The sequence below is a fragment of the Eretmochelys imbricata genome, chromosome 2, assembly GCF_965152235.1.
Source record: "Eretmochelys imbricata isolate rEreImb1 chromosome 2, rEreImb1.hap1, whole genome shotgun sequence".
NCBI lineage: Eukaryota > Metazoa > Chordata > Testudines > Cheloniidae > Eretmochelys > Eretmochelys imbricata.
The window spans coordinates 106,318,365-106,336,484 of NC_135573.1; the positions used below are offsets into that span (position 1 = coordinate 106,318,365).

Genomic DNA, 18,120 nt, shown 5'->3' on the forward strand with positions numbered 1-18,120 from the left:
CTTACTTAGTCCCTATGTAGCTTGGATGGTTGCAACATTTAAATAATAATATTGTGCTGCTTTTCATTCGAGGAACTCAGAGTACTTTAATGAATTAGCCTATGCTCACTTTACTGAGGGGGAAACTAAGGTATAGTGAGAACAGGTGGTTTGGTTCATATCGTGCCATAATCATGAGACCATCTTTTCTTCCAATAGACAAGTGTCAGTAAGTGGCTCTCATTCAAATTAAGTGGAGTGTGCATTCTGTTTTAGACTCTGAGATGTTGATGTATTTAGTTTTCTGATACAGCCTAGTTGTCAACATTTAAAACATTTCTTGGAAGGGGAAAAATCATCTTGAACAGAAAGCACTCTGTATTGCCTATACTGATACATCATGTCTCCCCTCAAAATGGAGGATTTTTTTTAATGTTGCTGATTGGAAGAGCTGTCACTGTCAAGTTGGAACCTGGTCCATTGTCAGCTAGGGTGACTAGGTGTCCGGTTTTTGACCGGAACACCCAGTTGAAAAGGGACCCTGATGGCTCCAGTCAGCACCACTGACCGAGCTGTTAAAAGTCTGGTCGGCGGTGCTGCGGAGCTAAGGCAGGCTAGTCCCTACCTGTCCTGGCACCGCAATGCGCCCTGGAGGTGGCCAGCAGGTCCGGCTCCTAAACCGGGGGGGGGGGGGGGGGGGGGGCATGGGGCTCTGCGCGCTGCCCCCACCCTGAGTTCCGACTCCTCACTCCCATTGGCCAGGAACCGCGGCCAATGGGAGCTGAGGGGTGGTGCCTGGGGGGTCAGAGCAGCATGCGGAGCCTCCTGGACCCCCCACCTAGGAGCCAGATCTGCTGGCTGCTTCTGGGGTGCAGCTCAGAGCCAGGACAGGCAGGGAGCCTGCCTTAGCCCCCTGCGCCACTGACTGGGAGCTGCCCAAGGTAAGCCCACACCGCAACCCCGAGCCCAACCTCCTGCCCCCCAACCCTGAGCCCCCCCAAACCCTCCTCATGCACCCCAAACCCCTCATCCCTGGCCCCACCCCAGAGCCCAAACCCCTAGCTGGAACCCTCGCTCCCTCTCGCACCCCAACCCCATGCCCCAGCTAAGTGAAAGTGAGTGAGGGTGGGGTAGAGCGAGCCACCGAGGGAGGGGGAATGTAGTGAGCAGGGGCAGGGCCTCAGGGAAGGGGCGGGGTTAGGGTCTTCAGTTTTGTGTAATTAGAAAGTTAGCAACCCTATTGACAGCATGTATCAATTATCTTTTAAAGTTTATATATAATTTTAAAAAATGAATAGCGTCACACTTCTTTTGAACAAAATATGTTGTAGAAGAGGCAGGCCACTACCACCATTTTGAATGCTTAGTCCCTCCTATCAGCTTGTTGATCTCTCACATGTATATGGCTGCCAATGCAATTACCTCCTGTGGCCTACAGGAGTCCTGAGAAAGGAAGGAAGGAAGGACACTAGCCTAGAACTTCAGAAATCTAGATTCTAGTTCCTGCTCTACCACAGACTTCCTGGGTAACTTTGGTCAAGTCATTTAGCCTCTCTGTGCTTCATTATATGTAAAATGGGGATAATAACACTTCTCTACCTCACAGTGGGTGTTGTGAGGACAACTACATGAACGATCAGCAGATGCACAGATACTAGGATAATGGGGTGGGGGCACATAAGTATCAGAGATAGAAAACAGTTAAGGTTTTGTTATGAGAAAAATTTCCCTTTGCATCTTTTCTTTTAAAGGGACACCATAGACATAAATCACAGTTACGTCTGAAAATTTTTACCCATTTTTGTTACAAGTAACGCCTAAAATTACTATTACTGAAAGAAAAGTAGAGAGAGGAAATATATTTTTCTATTTTTTATTTTACTTTTTTCATTCGGCAGTACTTCGTGTCGTCAGTTTTCCCACTCAGCCAGTTGTTTTCTTCTTTTTTTCTGTGAGTCTTTTACAAAGCAACAGGGGAGAAAATACACTTTAAAAACTGGAAAATGTGATTGTCAAACCAGAGAAATTGGCAAAGGGACTCAGGAGCAGGTACACTGCAATTGCAATTGCATTTAGGACTGCCCAGATTTCAAGCTAATGGTGTCCCTTTAAAATCCTATACAAATTGTGAGTTAAATCTGCCCATAGAAGAGCTTTCACTTGTGCAGATGGTACTCATTTGGCAGATCACCCTGATGTTGGCGGCATTGCAGGGGTCATATTTGTACACAGATGGACTGTTCTTCATCAGTTTCTTCATTGTAATATAACCAAATCGATTTTCCTTCAGTAATAGGTAGGCATATTATATTTCTCCACCCTATTCCTTGTCAGATGACTAAGCGGAGCAGTGGATCGCAAATAAATGTTTGTTGTGGCCGCATGTGCAGCCACAGCAAATTCAGAGTGGCTGCAGTTTTGACTGTTAAAATATTATACAAGTGACAGTCTAGTTGTGTGGTTATTTGTAAGTGTCATGTAAATAAAATGAATCTTTTCAGTGGAAAGAATATTTACTGTACTAATACTACGAACGTTACACAGTTATTACTAACTATATCGATTTAAAAGTTTGATGTAAAAATACTTTTTCATAGCTTTTTTTGGTAGCAAAGTAGTTGTAAATATCCATGAACTTTTTTTATTCCGACAATTGTTCTGGCTGTACATGAAGTCCCTGGTGGCCACCATGGCCGCACTTGACAATCAAGTTTGGAGGAATCTCAAGAGTCCTGAGCCTGAGAATTTGGCAGCAAAAAGGACATTATTCTTGGAAGATACAAAATTAAAATTCATAACACCTTTTCCATGAGTTCAGTATATTTCTTTGTACAACCCACTGGGGGAAGGGGCTTCTTTGCAGCAGAAGTTCATGAGCACTGTACATCAGGATCACTGCCCCATAATACAGTCACAGAAGCTTATGCATGACATGCTTATATCTGAAATGGACCTTCAAAGGAACTTGCAGGAAATGGGATATGGAGATTTCAAATCTAGGGTACTAGTTCATATCCCGTGGTAGTGACCAAAAGTTGTGACCATCAGTTTAGTGACTTATGTGAAATGAATTCATTGTTTAGTGGGGAGATGTCCATATCAGTTAAAGTGCAAATAGTTATTCCCACTGGCAATCTCAATACAGAGGCAATGGCTTGAATAGACATCTCATCCACAGAAGTAGTCCTGTTGGATCTGATTTGAGGCACAGTGGCAAGACAGTCCGGGGAACAGCACTGCCATTGTCTTGTTTATACAGCATTTGTTCCATTAATAAATAGAGAACTTTTGTCTCTAGTGCACTTTGTGCTTTGCAAAGTACGGTAAAAAAACAATGCACCTGTCTTGTTGCAATGAAACAGAGAGAGTTTCTCAATTCCCATGTTCTCTGAAAGTAGCCTCAGCTTTTCAGTGAGTTATTACTCTTCCTTGCTGATCTAATGGACATACAATTGTAAAAAGTCACATAGTGCAATTCTTTCACCATAATTATTATTTTCTTAGTATGATGTGTTGCTTAGTACTTTCATGTAGCAAAAGATACCTTTGTACTGCATACAAATGAGGTCAAAGTGAACATTACTATGGGAATCTTAACATTGCATTTCTTGACATTTTTGTAATAAAATCTTAACATTACTGCTTCAATAATGTAATTTTTTGTTATACCTTATAGACATTCCTGTCTCAAAGAAAGTATTGAAAGGAAGCCAGAAAACATTGTTCTTAATTATAAAAGGAATTGCTTTTTTATTAAAGTGCTTGTTACTTACATATTCTAAATTAGAAGTATGTTGTTGCTTGTTTACTTTATTTCCTGATTCCTTTTTATCCCGTTGATTGATTTGTGGATAAAGGGCCTGATCCAATGGCCAGTGAAACATTTTAAATTGGATCAGGCACATAGTGAGTTTGCTGCAGTCCCAGCATCCACAGCTGACTTGAGTAACTGTGTAATTGATCATACAGAGTAACAGTTATAGACAGCAAAATTGCTGACTGCAGCTAAATTTTGCTTTTGTAAAACTACAAAAGCATTTCTAAACTTTAATTTCATATCCATCTGGTAAGTCTTCATAATCAGCCTCTAATTATCTACTTTTTAATGCTTTTCTGGTTACTCTGACTCCATATGAATTTTTCTATGCATAGAATTCTTGCTTAAAGTCATGGAAAATTGTACATGTTGCTATATATGCTTGGCTACAGCTGGTTCCTGGGGGGGACAGGGGAGGTTGGGTATTTTTTTCCATCACAGTTACTGAACATTTCTACACAAATAGACACACTGCATTCTTCTGGTTTAGTAAGAGTTTTAAAGACACAGGAACAGTTTAAAACCAAATCTCCTTATGAAGCATCAACTATAGAAAGCAAAGTATTAGGGAGAAAAAGCAAACTGTCTGGTAGTGTGTTTTCAAGAAGAAGAAAGGGCTTGTCATGTTGGGTGTTGTCCCCCTACCCCCAATGACTTAGAAATCATACATCACGGTTTTGAAATGATTACTGTAAATGATTATTGCTTGCTTGTAAATGTTCTGTCACCACTAGAAGTATCTGCAGTTCTAAGTTAGTCAAGTCCTGCTGCGTCAGTCCTTTAAATGTGCCATTCAGAATGTGAGATATTTGTATTTATGAACCTGAATGCTGTCTTCAAAATCTGTTGCTTTGGGTGACCCCTGAAGCCTTTTAGATAATACTGTTATATCAGCCCCCACTTATGAGGAAGTGAGGAAACAGGTAGGTTGACTTGCCCACAGTGACTCAGGGGCACAACACAGAGCAGAACATCGGAATTCCTCGCCCGAGACCTGTACCCAATTTATTAGATGACGTAACTTTTCAAAAGCTTACCATTAAAAACACAACACTGGCAACCGATGGGTTTAAGAAAGACACATCCTCCTGCCTTTACCACCTCAATACATTCATGATAAATACCCTATTAGCTAGTGACCCTAAAACTAAAAGAAAAATGACACATACACATCTCTCACACCCTTCTAGTGTGTACCAGAAGAGGGAGAGAAGCTCAGACCTGAGAATTTCGTAATGTTCTGCCACTCATCTCCAAAAGCTAAACGATACTTTGGCCAGAACAACAACAAAAATTATCGTATCCTTCATCATCACTAGCACTGCCAAACTGGAAATGATCAGTTAAAATGGGACCTGAATCCTAACCATCCCGTTTATGGTTTGATTTTGCCAAACCAAAACCATCCCCCATTTTACCTGTCTCTTAATTTAAATCCAAAGCACAAGCAATGAGAACATTTCAACCACTTGTAAGTGATGCAGCAGTGCATGGGAGGAATTATGCGGAATAAGTGCAAAGAACCAGGCCCACTTACAATAATTTGCTTCATAATTCCTGAGAGGAAATTAAGAAGGACAGAGACAAACTAAGATCACATCTAGTGTATATAACCATTTGCTATCATTGTTGTCTGATGTGGTTAGAGGCATCCATAGTTTAACATTTTGTGTAACAGCAGAGTGGATAGTTGTATATCCATGTTTGGGAGCAGTGTTGTGGCCCATTTGAGTTGCTCACACAGCTCAAAATATGACTTCAATTTTTTGACTGAAACAGCTATCCGAAACTTTCAGACTAAGTAAGGAAAATGAATTCAAATGACATGTCAAGGTGGGAGCCCAGTTCAGCTGTAGAAAAGGTACATGCAAGAGTGTGAGAGACAGTTTCTGCTCTAACTGCCCCATTTGCTCCTTGCTGCTACTTGAGGTAAACATAGTTTAATCACATGGGGCTAGAATCCGCCCTTTTCCTACATAGCTGTGCCAGTGATGTGGCTGGGTAGGACTTCACTGGATTGTGGTTCTCTCTATGGGCAGGAATGGAGGAGAGCATGAGCTATGTGCAAAAAAGTGGTGAGGGGTAGAGAGTAGGCAGAGTCATGGCCCCAGCTGGGCTGATATAAAGGGAAGCTGCTGAGGAAGTGTGGCTCACAGAGTTCCTCCTATCATGAGGCAGCTAGACATCACCCCATCCACAGGGTGGTGCCTAAAGGCTGAATCTAACCCTTAGTTCCTTATTCAAATATGGGTTCTCATTCTCATTTTCTGCTCTACACTGCTCTGACTGTGTAAAGGGTCCTGAAAATGGCCGTAAATGTAATTTATGCCCCTTTTAGGGCCCCTTTGCACTTCCGCAGCAATGTAAAGCAGCAGCAGTGCAAATGAGAATCTGCCCCAGCCTCTTTAAGTTGCAAAGGTTCTAACTGTTCTGGCAGATTTGCAGGAACAAGAATTTCAGTGAGCACTGGGTATTTATTTCTTGAAAAATGGTAAGAGGGAACTTGCAGTGCAATAGTGAGATTCAAGAGTGTTCCTTCACAGGTTGTCAATACTCCTTCAGGGCTAAAGCTTAACATACAAGGTCGCTTGGAGAAAGCAATATTTATTTTTGACAAATTAAAAAAAATGGCTTCAGAGGCTATTTTAAATTGTGTAATTGCAAAAATTAAAGCCCCCAAGGAGCTCATCATGTTCAGGTGTTTCAGAGGTTTTTTACCATCTGCATTTGCATTTTGCCTAACAAACATAGCACACACTGAATATTTTAAAGATGTGGCTTATTACTCTGAGATTAGCAGTAAAGCTATATTTAAAAAGCACATATTTAAAGTCTTTCACCTGAAAATTCACCTTTTCTTTATGATATTTTCTGTTATTCTGCTTGTCAGTCTTCCCAATGTTTAGTGTTCCCTCTATATATTTATAAGATGGTTTTATTGCAAATAAGTCTAATCACTATGCAAATTAAGTAATTATTTGGTGAATATTAACCTTTTTGTTCCCTGCACAATAATAAATATGTCTTTTAAATTCTCTCTGTATTTCTGGAAGTAGTGTAGCAATTAAAATACACTTAAAGAACCCTTATTTACATGCAAATTGTTAAGATGAAGGAGACTATTAGGATATGCAAAATAATGTGTTTTTCAATTTCATATATATTTGTTATTAGTATAAATATCTTCCAACATAATTTAGTTCTGACATATATTACCGGTGATATTGGATGTAATTTCTGATTTAGATTACTTAAGTGCAAATTACTTTTTTGTTTTGTTGGCATTTTTTGTTCTTTAATTCTAAGGTATACCTGAAACATTTCATCTGTATGAGGTTAATCAAGTTGCCTGTGAATAATGTATGTAATTCATATTTTCTGTTGACAGCATTATGGCAAGGAATTGTTCATTTTCCAGAGTGCAGAAGCACTGGTGTTTACTGGCTCTGATTGAATATTATTAAATGAATGTATTGAGAGAAACTCTACTTTTTTGATTCAATAAATTATTCAATTAATTATTTTTTCTAGTATAAGATCAGCTCTAGTAATAAACCTGACACAGTTGCTGGTTTCTAACAGTCTGCAGCTTGGCAAAACAGAGTCTTTCTGATCTCCTTTGGTCAGAATTACAGCCAGCATTTTACTGTAGGTCACAGATTAAATGTCTTTTTTTTTTCCACTGAAAAAGAGTTGCTCAAATTTTCTCTGTGCTTCTCAGAACCCGTTCTGAAGCAAATTGAAGTTTATTGTGGAAATACAGATTTCTTCTTTGAGGGGAGGGTAGAGAAAATGGGGTATGATCCAATTTCCATTAAAATCATTGGGAGTTGGGACTGTGCCTTTGTTGCACATGGACTGGACAAAGCCTGTGTTGCCCCTGGCAACCTTGCCAAATTTTATATGCATTCCATTCAAAGGTGGATTAGGGGTTTGTGGGGCCCTGGGCCAGAGCAAGTGGGGGCCCCTCCCCGCCCCTTCCGCCTGCAGTCCCCCGCAGCGCTCCTGCTGGGGAACAGGGTTGAGGTGCAGGGGCTTCTCTAGCTCCCCAGCACGAGCACTGAGCAGGCAGAGCAAGGCAAGCCCTGGCACCCCACACCAGGCAGGAGGGTGGGGCGGGGAGCGGGAGCTCCCATTTTTCCGGAGGTCTCCCAATTGGCCGGTGCCCCTGGGCTTGGGCACCGTTGGCCCAGTGGCTAATCCACCACTGATTCCAATTTTCAGTTTAAAAAACATTTGAGAATAATGGTGTAATTAAGGCAGAAACTGCCTTCCTACTTAAGGTCTTGCCTTCTCAAAGCTCATTAAAGCAGTATTTTGCTTAAAAGATATCTTTCCAATGCAGTCCTCCTGGACAGTCATATTAGATGGTGGGACAACTGAGCCTGCACTGACCACTGTTTCTGCCCAGACTGCCCAGGAAAGTACAGATGGTTGAGAGATGAGGTGGCTGTGCTACACCGAATATTTCACCAACATCTGTTTGTGCATCCGAGGGCAGTGTGTCTTTCATCATTCATCAGGAAAACTTGAATAAACTGCCCTTGGTAGCTTATTGTAGAAGGAGTTTACACTTAGAGGTCAGAATGTCCTTCCAGAAGCTGATAAATTAGGTCAGGAACCAGAAGGCAGACAGGATCCCAGAGATAGCTGATGATGGTGGTGATCAGTAGGGATGCAACCAGTCAGGTTGGAGGACAAAGGCTAGAATTAAAGCCAAAGGATGGGATGTGCTACTTGCATGCCACTGGTACCATAAACGTGTGTGGTCCAAATGTTGAATTCAATGAATTCATATGAGGAGAGGGTAATTTTTCAGTAGAGAAAACAGATCTTGTGTTGCAATAGATCCGGTAAAAATAAAAAGATAAAGACCATATCAGGGTTGAGATTGAGAAAAGGAATTCACAGGGGCCAGGAAACAGTTTATTTCACATCATTTTGTTGGGAGGCAGAGTTTGCCCCCACCCTTCCATCTGGACGGGGAAGGGGTGAGCCATACTAAACTCAGAGATATTGGGAAAACTTTAACTATATGGATAGTTAAGCATTGGAATAGGCTTCCAAGGGAGAGTGTGGAATCCCTGTCACTGGAGGTTTTTAAGAACAGGTGAGACAAACATGGGTCAGGGATGGTCTAGGTTTACTTGGTCCTGCCTCTACGCAGAGAGCTGAACTATATGACCCCATGAAGTGCTTTCCAGCCTTACATTTGTATGATTCTGTCCCCCATGGAAGGCACCACCAGTAGATTTGAACTGACCTTGGGAGACACATAAAGGGCAGAGGACTTTTCCTCCTCCCTGCTGCTGATGGCCCCTTCTCTAGAAGTCATGCTCTGATTGGCTCCATCCCAAGGATTGCCCTAAAACTCCCTTCAGAACATTTCAGTGTTTGGAAGGAAACCCATGAAGGAAAGATGGTGGCTCAGAATTACCTTATTGGGAAATCCCCGCAGGTTTATAAGGGAATAAGGCCACAGACAGAAGCAATCACTCAGCCCTGCCTTTGTGATTCTGCATGCTTCCCCTGGTGTTTGGAGCCACTTCCATGGGATTAGGGGGAGAAAGGACCATACTGTAGAGCAGCTGCTTCTCCTGTCCTCATCACCTGGCTGACTTCCAGTTTTCCTCCCCTCAATTTTGCATATAGTCCCAAGAGTTTAAAAAGATGTTGTAATTAATTAAATTTCAGATTTTGTTGCTACAACTGTGCACACATTTATGAATAGTAATGATTTTTATTTGGTTTGCTTGTGAACATGGAAATTGTGAATGTATCCTGGTTCAAAGACAGAAGACAAGTGTTTATTAGAGGACAGCAGGCCCTGGAATTTGGTAACGAGGATATAACTATTATATCAGAGTACTATGAAGTCCATTGTCCAAATATGGCCACTGGTGCTGGTTGCACACTGCTAGAATCCTAAGGGGAATGGAGGAGAATCACTTTCGCTTAGTCTTCTTCATAATGAAATAGTTCTAGGGCCTTCGTCCCGAAGCACCTGTTGTCAGTCCTAGCAGGCTGGGACATAAATCTAAAAATTGGTACTATGGAGGAGTGAGGATGCAACCAAATGAATGATAAAGAACAGCGAAAAAATTGCTTCAAAAACAGATGGCAAAAACAGCAGGATAAAAAAAGTTTGACTTAAGTTAAATCAAACCTTTAGGTTTTGGTTTCAAATCAAAAATCAATTTAGAACAAAACTAAATGAAGTCATGCTGAGAGAAAGGCATTGTTAATATTTCAGCCCACTATGCTATTAATATACAGTACCGTAGTATCACAGAGAAGATATAGCATCTGTTTGGATATTTTAGTAACATCTGATATGATTTTAAATGAAATAAAATAAAATCAACTCTGTTTAAATCAAAATAATTCATGCCAAGTCAGTATTTAATGTTTTCAAGGCAAATCTCAAGCTGTTTAAAATGACTTGATTTTTTGCCTAAATGTTTCTTAAAGTTGTGAATGTAGATTCACTCTTCAACTCGCTCTTCCTCTTCATTAGAGTTATCTGTTTTTCTTTTGTCTTTCAGTTGATATCTTTGGCAACAATGGATAGGCTTCACAAAGGTACTAAGGTGCTTAAGTCCAGATTTAGGCTCCATCGCAATTCACAAAACTTCTGCCAAACCCTGTAGGTGCCTAAAATCACTCAGAGCCTAAGTTTTCAGGGTAAGAATTCTCTAGGAGCCTATATTTCTGCCTCTGGTCATGTATACTGGTGCATCCCCTGCCGGGCCCAATGTAGTAGGCAGCCTCTGAGCACATCTACTGGATCAAGTTCCATTCAAAATGTGACTGGAGAAGGAGGAGTGGTGGTGCTGGGCACCTTATAATTTTTAACCCAGTGCTTAGAGCACTCACCTGCAATGTAGGAGACCCAGGTTCAAACTCACCCTCAGGCAGAAGAAAGGAATTGAACAGAGATCTCCAACCTCTCAGGAGCAGTGCTCTAACTACTGAGCTATAGGATGTACCCGACAGGGCTGTCCCTAGGGGGGTGCAGGGCCTGGGGGCCAGGGCAGAAGTGACAAACCCATCACTTCTGGGACTGACCATGCTGGCCAATTGCACCAGCCTGCAGGGCACCACAAAGCGCGGGGCTCAGAGCAGTCGCCCCAATTTGCCATACCCAAGGGATGGCTCTGATACCTGATGTGGTGCTCCCTCAGTCTCTCCTGTTGAAGCTGTTCTTCTGTGGATAAATATTTCAAGAGTCATTGGGGTAGAAAAAGAGCATGAGCGAGAATGATTCTGTAGCCTGGTGATTAGGACACTCACCTGAGCAGCCGATGGGCCAGTCATCCTTCTCCAGTTACTCTAACTATTTGTAAGGGGTGGAGTTTGGCTTATAGCAGGGATGGGGACCTCTGGCCCATGGGCCAGATCCAGCCTGCTGCTTAATTTAATCTGGCCCGTGGCAAGTCTCCACACCGTGGGCCAGAAGTCCCAAGCCTCAGCTCCTGCCCCACCCCCACACAGCTCCCAGGAGGAGGGGCGATTAGGGAAGCTCCATGTGCTGCTCCCACCCCCAGCGCCAGCTCCACCGTTCTCATTGGCCGGGAACCAATGGGAGATGTGGGGGCAGCGCCTGCAGATGCCATGCAACACGCAGAACCCCCTGGCCGACCCTACACCTACGGGCCGGACGTGCCGTCCACTTCTAGGAGCAGTGCAGAGCCAGGGCAGGCAGGGAGCCTGCCTTAGCCCTGCTGTGCCACCAACTGGGAGCCACCTCAGATAAGTGACACCTTGTCAGAGCCCGCACCCCGAACCTCCTGCCCCAGGTCAGAACCCCCTGCCACACCCTAACTCCCTCGCAGACCCCACATCCCCACCCGCACCCCAGTCCTGAGCCCCCTCCCTCACTCCAAACCCCTTGGCCCCATCCCAGAGTCCTCTCCCATCTCCTCATCCCTAGCCCCACCCCAGAGCCTAGGGGAAGCCCAAAGCCTCCACACCCTTCCCCCACCCCGCAGGGCTGGAACCACGAGCACTGGCTCGCCCCACTGTGGTGGAAGCCCCAAGCCTGTGGGTGGCCCACGACTGATTTTTTTCTGGGGGCCAGTGGCTGCTGATAGGAAAAAGGTTCCCCACCCCTGGCTTATGGATAAGGCTGTGATTTAGTCATGGGTATTTTTAGTAAAAGTCATGGACAGGTCACGGGCAAAAAACAAAAAAATCACGGGCCTGTGAGCTGTCCATAACCTTTACTATAAATACCCCTGACTAAATCTTAGCTGCCCAGGGCCCCCACTGACCTCTGTGACAGACATACAGCCTTACTTATAGAGCACCACAGAAGTGATGAGTATTATTATAAGATACTGAAGTACCCAATCTGAGAAAAAGAGAATGCAGTTGTTCCGATGGATTTCCTGCTTTTCGGCATTGTGTTGGTTGGAATAATCCTACCCCCACCTTCTCCAAAAGAAAACCCCTTGAAGTAATAGTAGGTGAGAGCCCTCTTCTTGAACTCAAACCAAAGGTCAAGCCCTGCACCACCCTCCTCCTCCAGCCAGATTTTGAATGCTCAGAGACCACCTACTGCATTGGCCCCTGCACATGAGATAGGTGCATGAATGCTTATCTTGCCCAGTGTAGCACAGGTGGCAGCTTGGGCAAGCCACCCAAGTATGTATTCAGACGCTCTGGGCAGGTAGGTACTCAGGCAGCTAGCCCGAGCCGCAGTCCATGCTACCTGGGCTATACTGCTATCGTTAGCAGAACTACCTGCTGGGGCACGTACCCACTCAGACACTCTGGGTAGCTATGTGGGTGGCTAGTCCAAGCTGCCACTTGTGCTATACTGCTATTTATTTGCTGTAGTTCAAACAGAGCCAATGCAGGTACATCTATGTGAGCTGGGACCCACACCTCCCAGCTGAAACGCAGACATAACCTCAGAGAGAGGGAGTCTCTTCTGTAGTCATACTGAAATACACAAGAGGTTATGTTCAGTATTTCATTATAAAATTAATTGGGCACAAAAGAGAGGATTATATATAAGTTACTGTTACAGGTTTCTCTACCCTGTTAGCAGATGTTCATTCTGCTGGGAAAGGGTTAAATACATTCTGCTGACACACTGATGAAGGGGATCCATTATCCCACATGGATATAGGAGTGGCGGAAGCAGCTCTTTGGGGGAGTCATCCTGAGAGAAGAAATTCATAAGCAGTCAAACCTGGAGAGGTTTGAACTGATCTTTGTTACATTTCTGCTTTCTTTATTTTATTAATACAATCAAACCCCACAAAAGGAGAGGGTTTGGACCCTCCATACTATGTGGATTGTTTTTGTAGAGCAGGTTGGGAAGAACGTATGTTTATCTTGTAATAGCTTTGAGAAATAAAAGGCCAGGTCTACAGCTGGTGAAATTGTCATAGTTCCACTGAAGTTAATGGAGTGATGCTCGTTTGCACCAGCTGAGGATCTGGCCCATTAGCTCACTAAGGGTCTGAGAGTCTTAGATGGGCCATGTATAAAATATTATTAGGTAAATTTAAGCAGATGATTATGGGAGATAAGAGTGACACTACACTATAAGATAAATAGATATTTAAGAAACAACAGGGAAGAAATTTACTATAATTTACTTTCATTCTTGGCATACATAAAGGTTGCTGTGCCATTGTATTAAATCAGCCTCATGATAAGACTCTCCATTACTGTCCTATTTCCATATGAACCCCTTCAACATAATCCTGTAAGAACACTGGCACATTCTGCTCCTTTGTACCTTGTCACTGAAATTTAAATCCTGACCTACTATACTGATTTTGACCTTGTAGATAAGAAATGACCAAAGACAAAGCTTGGTGGTGAATGTTTTGATGTGCAGTTTTATGGGTGTTCTCTCTAAAGTTCCAACTGGGGAAAACTTAACTCATTTAATGTTTCATTGACCAAGACTGTTGTTCAGACCTATCTGTGTAAGTTCAACAAAGTTCGAAGCTTACTTCTATCAGCCAGCTTTAGTCTTCTCTCACTGTCCCTAGCCCATTTAAAAATATAAAATACCCAAATACAAACTGTAACAAGAAATACACGAAGCAAACAATCTGTATTTCTTCCCTTACAGGTGTAATTTTTTCTCTTGTTTAATGTTGTCTCATTCCCCACTGCTACCCACTATAGCCTGTTGTTGTGTTTATCCCTTTGAGGATCTGTGCTTTTGCTGGTCGTACAAAGTAGAATTTACACTTCCCTGGACCATCTTTCCTGAACTGATTTCCTCAAAATAAACATAAAGATGTGAATATATCCGCTAATAGTCCTGTAATATAAATAACTGACATATAGAAAAGTCTGAGTTAGTAACCAAGTGTGCAGCTGGTTAATATTCTTCAGCCTACTGTTAACAGGCAAGCCAGTCAGAATATATCAAAATGAAATAGAGCATTGGCAAGATTAAACAGCAGTGAATTTGCACTTGTAATAAAATGGCTACACAGCATTTAATCCACATGTAATTGGGAATAGATAAGGCTGGAACTGAATGATTGCACAGAATCTGCATAACACAGAGGAAGGAGGAGAGTAGCCCAGGGCATAGTGTAAGAAGGCTCTGTCACCTGAGGCTTGGCTCCTCCATCTTGGAACAAAGAGGCAGTTTACATCATTTCATTGTGGCATGTGAGCAGAGAGTGACATGCTGATGAACTTGATAAAACAATTGGGGGCCGGGCTGTGTAAGAGCTTTTAATGTTATTAGTCCCTTTTTAAAGTTGGTCCCTAATGGAATCAAGTCAGAGAAGGCTGAGTCTGGAGCTGTGATGATGATGCTTTTCAGATTTCCTTATCTGCCTAGCAGCTGATTTTTAAACTAGTTAGATCTCAGTGATCAGCTTGACTGGGAGGCCTTCCAAAAAGGCCCAATCAAGCTGAAATATGCAGCACTTGAATGGTAGAAATAAAAATCTCCCTGGCCTTGATCAGCCTGAACTCTTTACTCTGAACTCCTGAGGTATGTCAGCTCAAAATTCTCTCTCCCTTTCCCTGTCTTAAAGTTAGAGCTTGTCCAAAAATAGGTTTTCCTTCCTGAAAAAAGAAGTTGAGATTTTCAAATAAATCTGACAAAACGATTTTGACAAATTTTGTTTCTGTAAGCAGTGTCAGGATGAGCTCCACCCTGACATCTGGTGGTGAGGTGTGGCAAGTTGTGGAAAAGAACTTCAGGGGCCGATCTCATTTGCATAGGCACACCCACCCCACCTAGAATGAGGCCATAGCTGCCCAAATGGTCACTTTGGCTGCTGTGGGATCCCCAGTGTCTCTGTTATTGGGGCAGAAAGAATAAATTGTTATTACCCTGATTATGGGAACTGTGCTTGGAACTGTACTTGGCCTTTTGTTATGATGGAGGGACTCACCATCAACTAAGTATCACTCGCTAGGCAAGGGTCATGGGTTCCAAAACTCTGTGAATTGAGAGAGGCTGGGGACAAGTATTAATACTTGCTGGCATGGGCCCCTTGGTGAGGGCCTTACATGCTACTTGCACTTCCTCCTCTCTCTACTGTGGAATATCAGAGCTAATTTTGATTCCATTAGGAGTCTAGTTACTAGGGAGCTGTGGGGCGGTCAGCTTCAGATCATGTAAGGTGCCTCTTACCCCTGTCCCATCTCCACCCAGGTTGGGAGGTAAAGCTCCGCAGATAAACTTTCGAACTCTGGGGCTGCCCTGACCAGGGACAGAGACTTTTGGGTCATTGGACTTTTGGGACTTTGGGTGATTTGGGGTTGCTGGACTCAAGAGCCAAAGGGAAAGGGGCATGCCCCAATTTGCTTGGGGTGGGGTTTTTTTTTGCTCATGGGTTGTGTTATGAATCCTGTTGGTGGTGTTTCCCCAACATAATGCCACATTGTTTCTCTCTGTTATTAAAAGGCTTTTTGCTACACTCAGACTATGTGCTTGTGAGAGGGGAAGTATTGCCTCTTGGAGGCGCCCAGCAGGGGTGGTATATATTTGTCCCAGGTCACTGGGTGGGGGCTCGAGCCGGTTTGCATTGTGTTATTGGAATAGATCCCCTAGATATTGAACCCGGTCCTTGTTGCTGCCAACTCTGACGGGCAGAAGGGTTACATTTCAATCAGCTCTACTTAAAGAAAACTGACTTTTCCCAATTTATTTTGTATCCTGCAAGAGGGCCAAGTGCATTAATTAGATTTAATTGGTTAGGAACAGAATCTTCAGATTTACCTACAAGAACAAGCATCAGCAGCATAAAGCATGATCTTGGGCTCTGTTAGGCCTATCCTGGTGCCATGTATATGTTGAGCTGTATGGATAGCACTAGAGCTCAGTCACACAACAGACGCAAGAGGGGACAGCCCTGTCTCATACCCCTGCAAGGTGGGAATGCTTCTGAAATAATCTCATATGTGACCACCGTGGAACAAGTGTTCATATAAAGAAGTTGAATCTAGGAGATGCAGCTTAAGCATCTCTTGAAGGACATATTTGGTCCTTATTTGCTAGGAAACCCAGAGACTCCACAATTGTTATTGATACAGAAACAGCTGCATAGGTTCACCTGACCAGCTGCAGCCTATTACAACTTCCTGGCCCAAAAGACTTTCCCTAATTTCGATTTCCTGCACCAGGCCTGGAACAAATATTTGTCTGTACCTTGAACCCTAGACAATGGGGAAGTGCTTTGCAAAACATTAAAACTCTATCTCACAGGGCTGTTGTGAGGATAAATCCATTAAAGACTGGGAGGTGCTCAGATACTATGGTAATTGGGGCCATAGAGGCACCTTAGATAGATCTACAAACATGCTCCCCCTTACATCTCAGGAAGGCAGTATGGTTGCCAACCCTCCAGGATTGTCCCAGAGTCTCCTGGAATTAGCTTGCCAGGAGCTAGGATTCACAATGTGATGGAGAGACTGCCGAGACTCATCAAGCCCTCGGATTGCTACCCCTTCCTGCTTCTCCATGTGGGCACCAATGATACTACCAAGAATGACCTTGAGTGGATCACTGCAGACTACGTGGCTCTGGGAAGAAGGATAAAGGAATTTGAGGCTCAAGTGGTGTTCTTGTCCATCCTCCCCGTGGAAGGAAAAGGCCCGGGTAGAGACTGTTGAATCATGGAAGTCAACGAATGGCTATGCAGGTGGTGTTGGAGAGACTGCTTTGGGTTCTTTGACCATGGGATGGTGTTTCAAGAAGGAGCAGTGCTAAGCAGAGATGGGCTCCACCTAACAAAGAGAGTGAAGAGCATCTTCGCAAGCAGGCTGGCTAACCTAGTGAAGAGGGCTTTAAACTCGGTTCACCGGGGGAGGGAGACCAAAGCCCTGAGGTAAGTGGGGAAGTGGGATACCAGGAGGAAGCACGAGCAGGAGAGGACGAGAGGGGAGGGCTCCTGCCTCATACTGAGAAAGAGGGATGATCAGCGAGTTATCTTAAGTTCCGATACACAAATGCAAGAAGCCTGGGAAACAAGCAGGGAGAACTGGAAGTCCTGGCACAGTCAAGGAATTATGACAGAGACTTGGTGGGATAACTCACATGACTGGAGTATTGTCATGGATGGATATAAACTGTTCAGGAAGGACAGGCAGGGCAGAAAAGGTGCGGGAGTTGTATTGTATGTAAGAGAGCAGTATGACTGCTCAGAGCTCCGGTATGAAACTTCAGAAAAACCTGAGAGTCTCTGGATTAAGTTTAGAAGTGTGAGCAACAAGGGTGATGTCGTGGTGGGAGTCTGCTATTGACCACCGGACCGGGGGGATGAGGTGGACGAGGCTTTCTTCTGGCAACTAATGGAAGTTACTAGATCGCAGGCCCTGGTTCTCATAGGAGACTTCAATCACCCTGTTATCTGCTGGGAGAGCAATTCAGCAGTGCACAGACAATCCAGGAAGTTTTTGGAAAGTGTACGGGACAATTTGCTGGAGGAATCAACTAGGGGCAGAGCTCTTCTTGACCTGCTGCTCACAAACCAGGAAGAATTAGTAGGGGAAGCAAAAGTGGATGGGAACCTGGGAGGCAGTGACCATGAGATGGTCGAGTTCAGAATCCTGACACCAGGAAGAAAGGAAAGCATCAGAATACGGACCCTGGACATCAGAAAAGCAGACTTTGACTCCCTCAGGAACTGATGGGCAGGATCCCCTGGGAGAATAACATGAGGGGGAAAAGAGTCCAGGAGAGCTGGCTGTATTTTAAAGAATCCTTATTGAGGTTACAGGGACAAACCATCCCGATGTGTAGAAAGAATAGTAAATATGGCAGGCGACCAGCTTGGCTTAACAGTGAAATCCTTGCGGATCTTAAACACAAAAAAGAAGTTTACAAG

At 43.7% G+C, this 18,120-nt stretch overlaps 1 long non-coding RNA gene across 1 annotated transcript in view; it reads left to right on the forward strand.

Annotated features, from left to right (window-relative positions):
• Nucleotides 1-786: 786 nt before the first annotated feature.
• Nucleotides 787-18,120, forward strand: part of LOC144261234 (uncharacterized) — an 82,540-nt gene continuing 65,206 nt past the window's right edge. The window contains exon 1 of the long non-coding RNA XR_013345186.1: nucleotides 787-920. This is a non-coding gene — a long non-coding RNA (uncharacterized LOC144261234). The remainder of the gene's footprint in view (nucleotides 921-18,120) is intronic.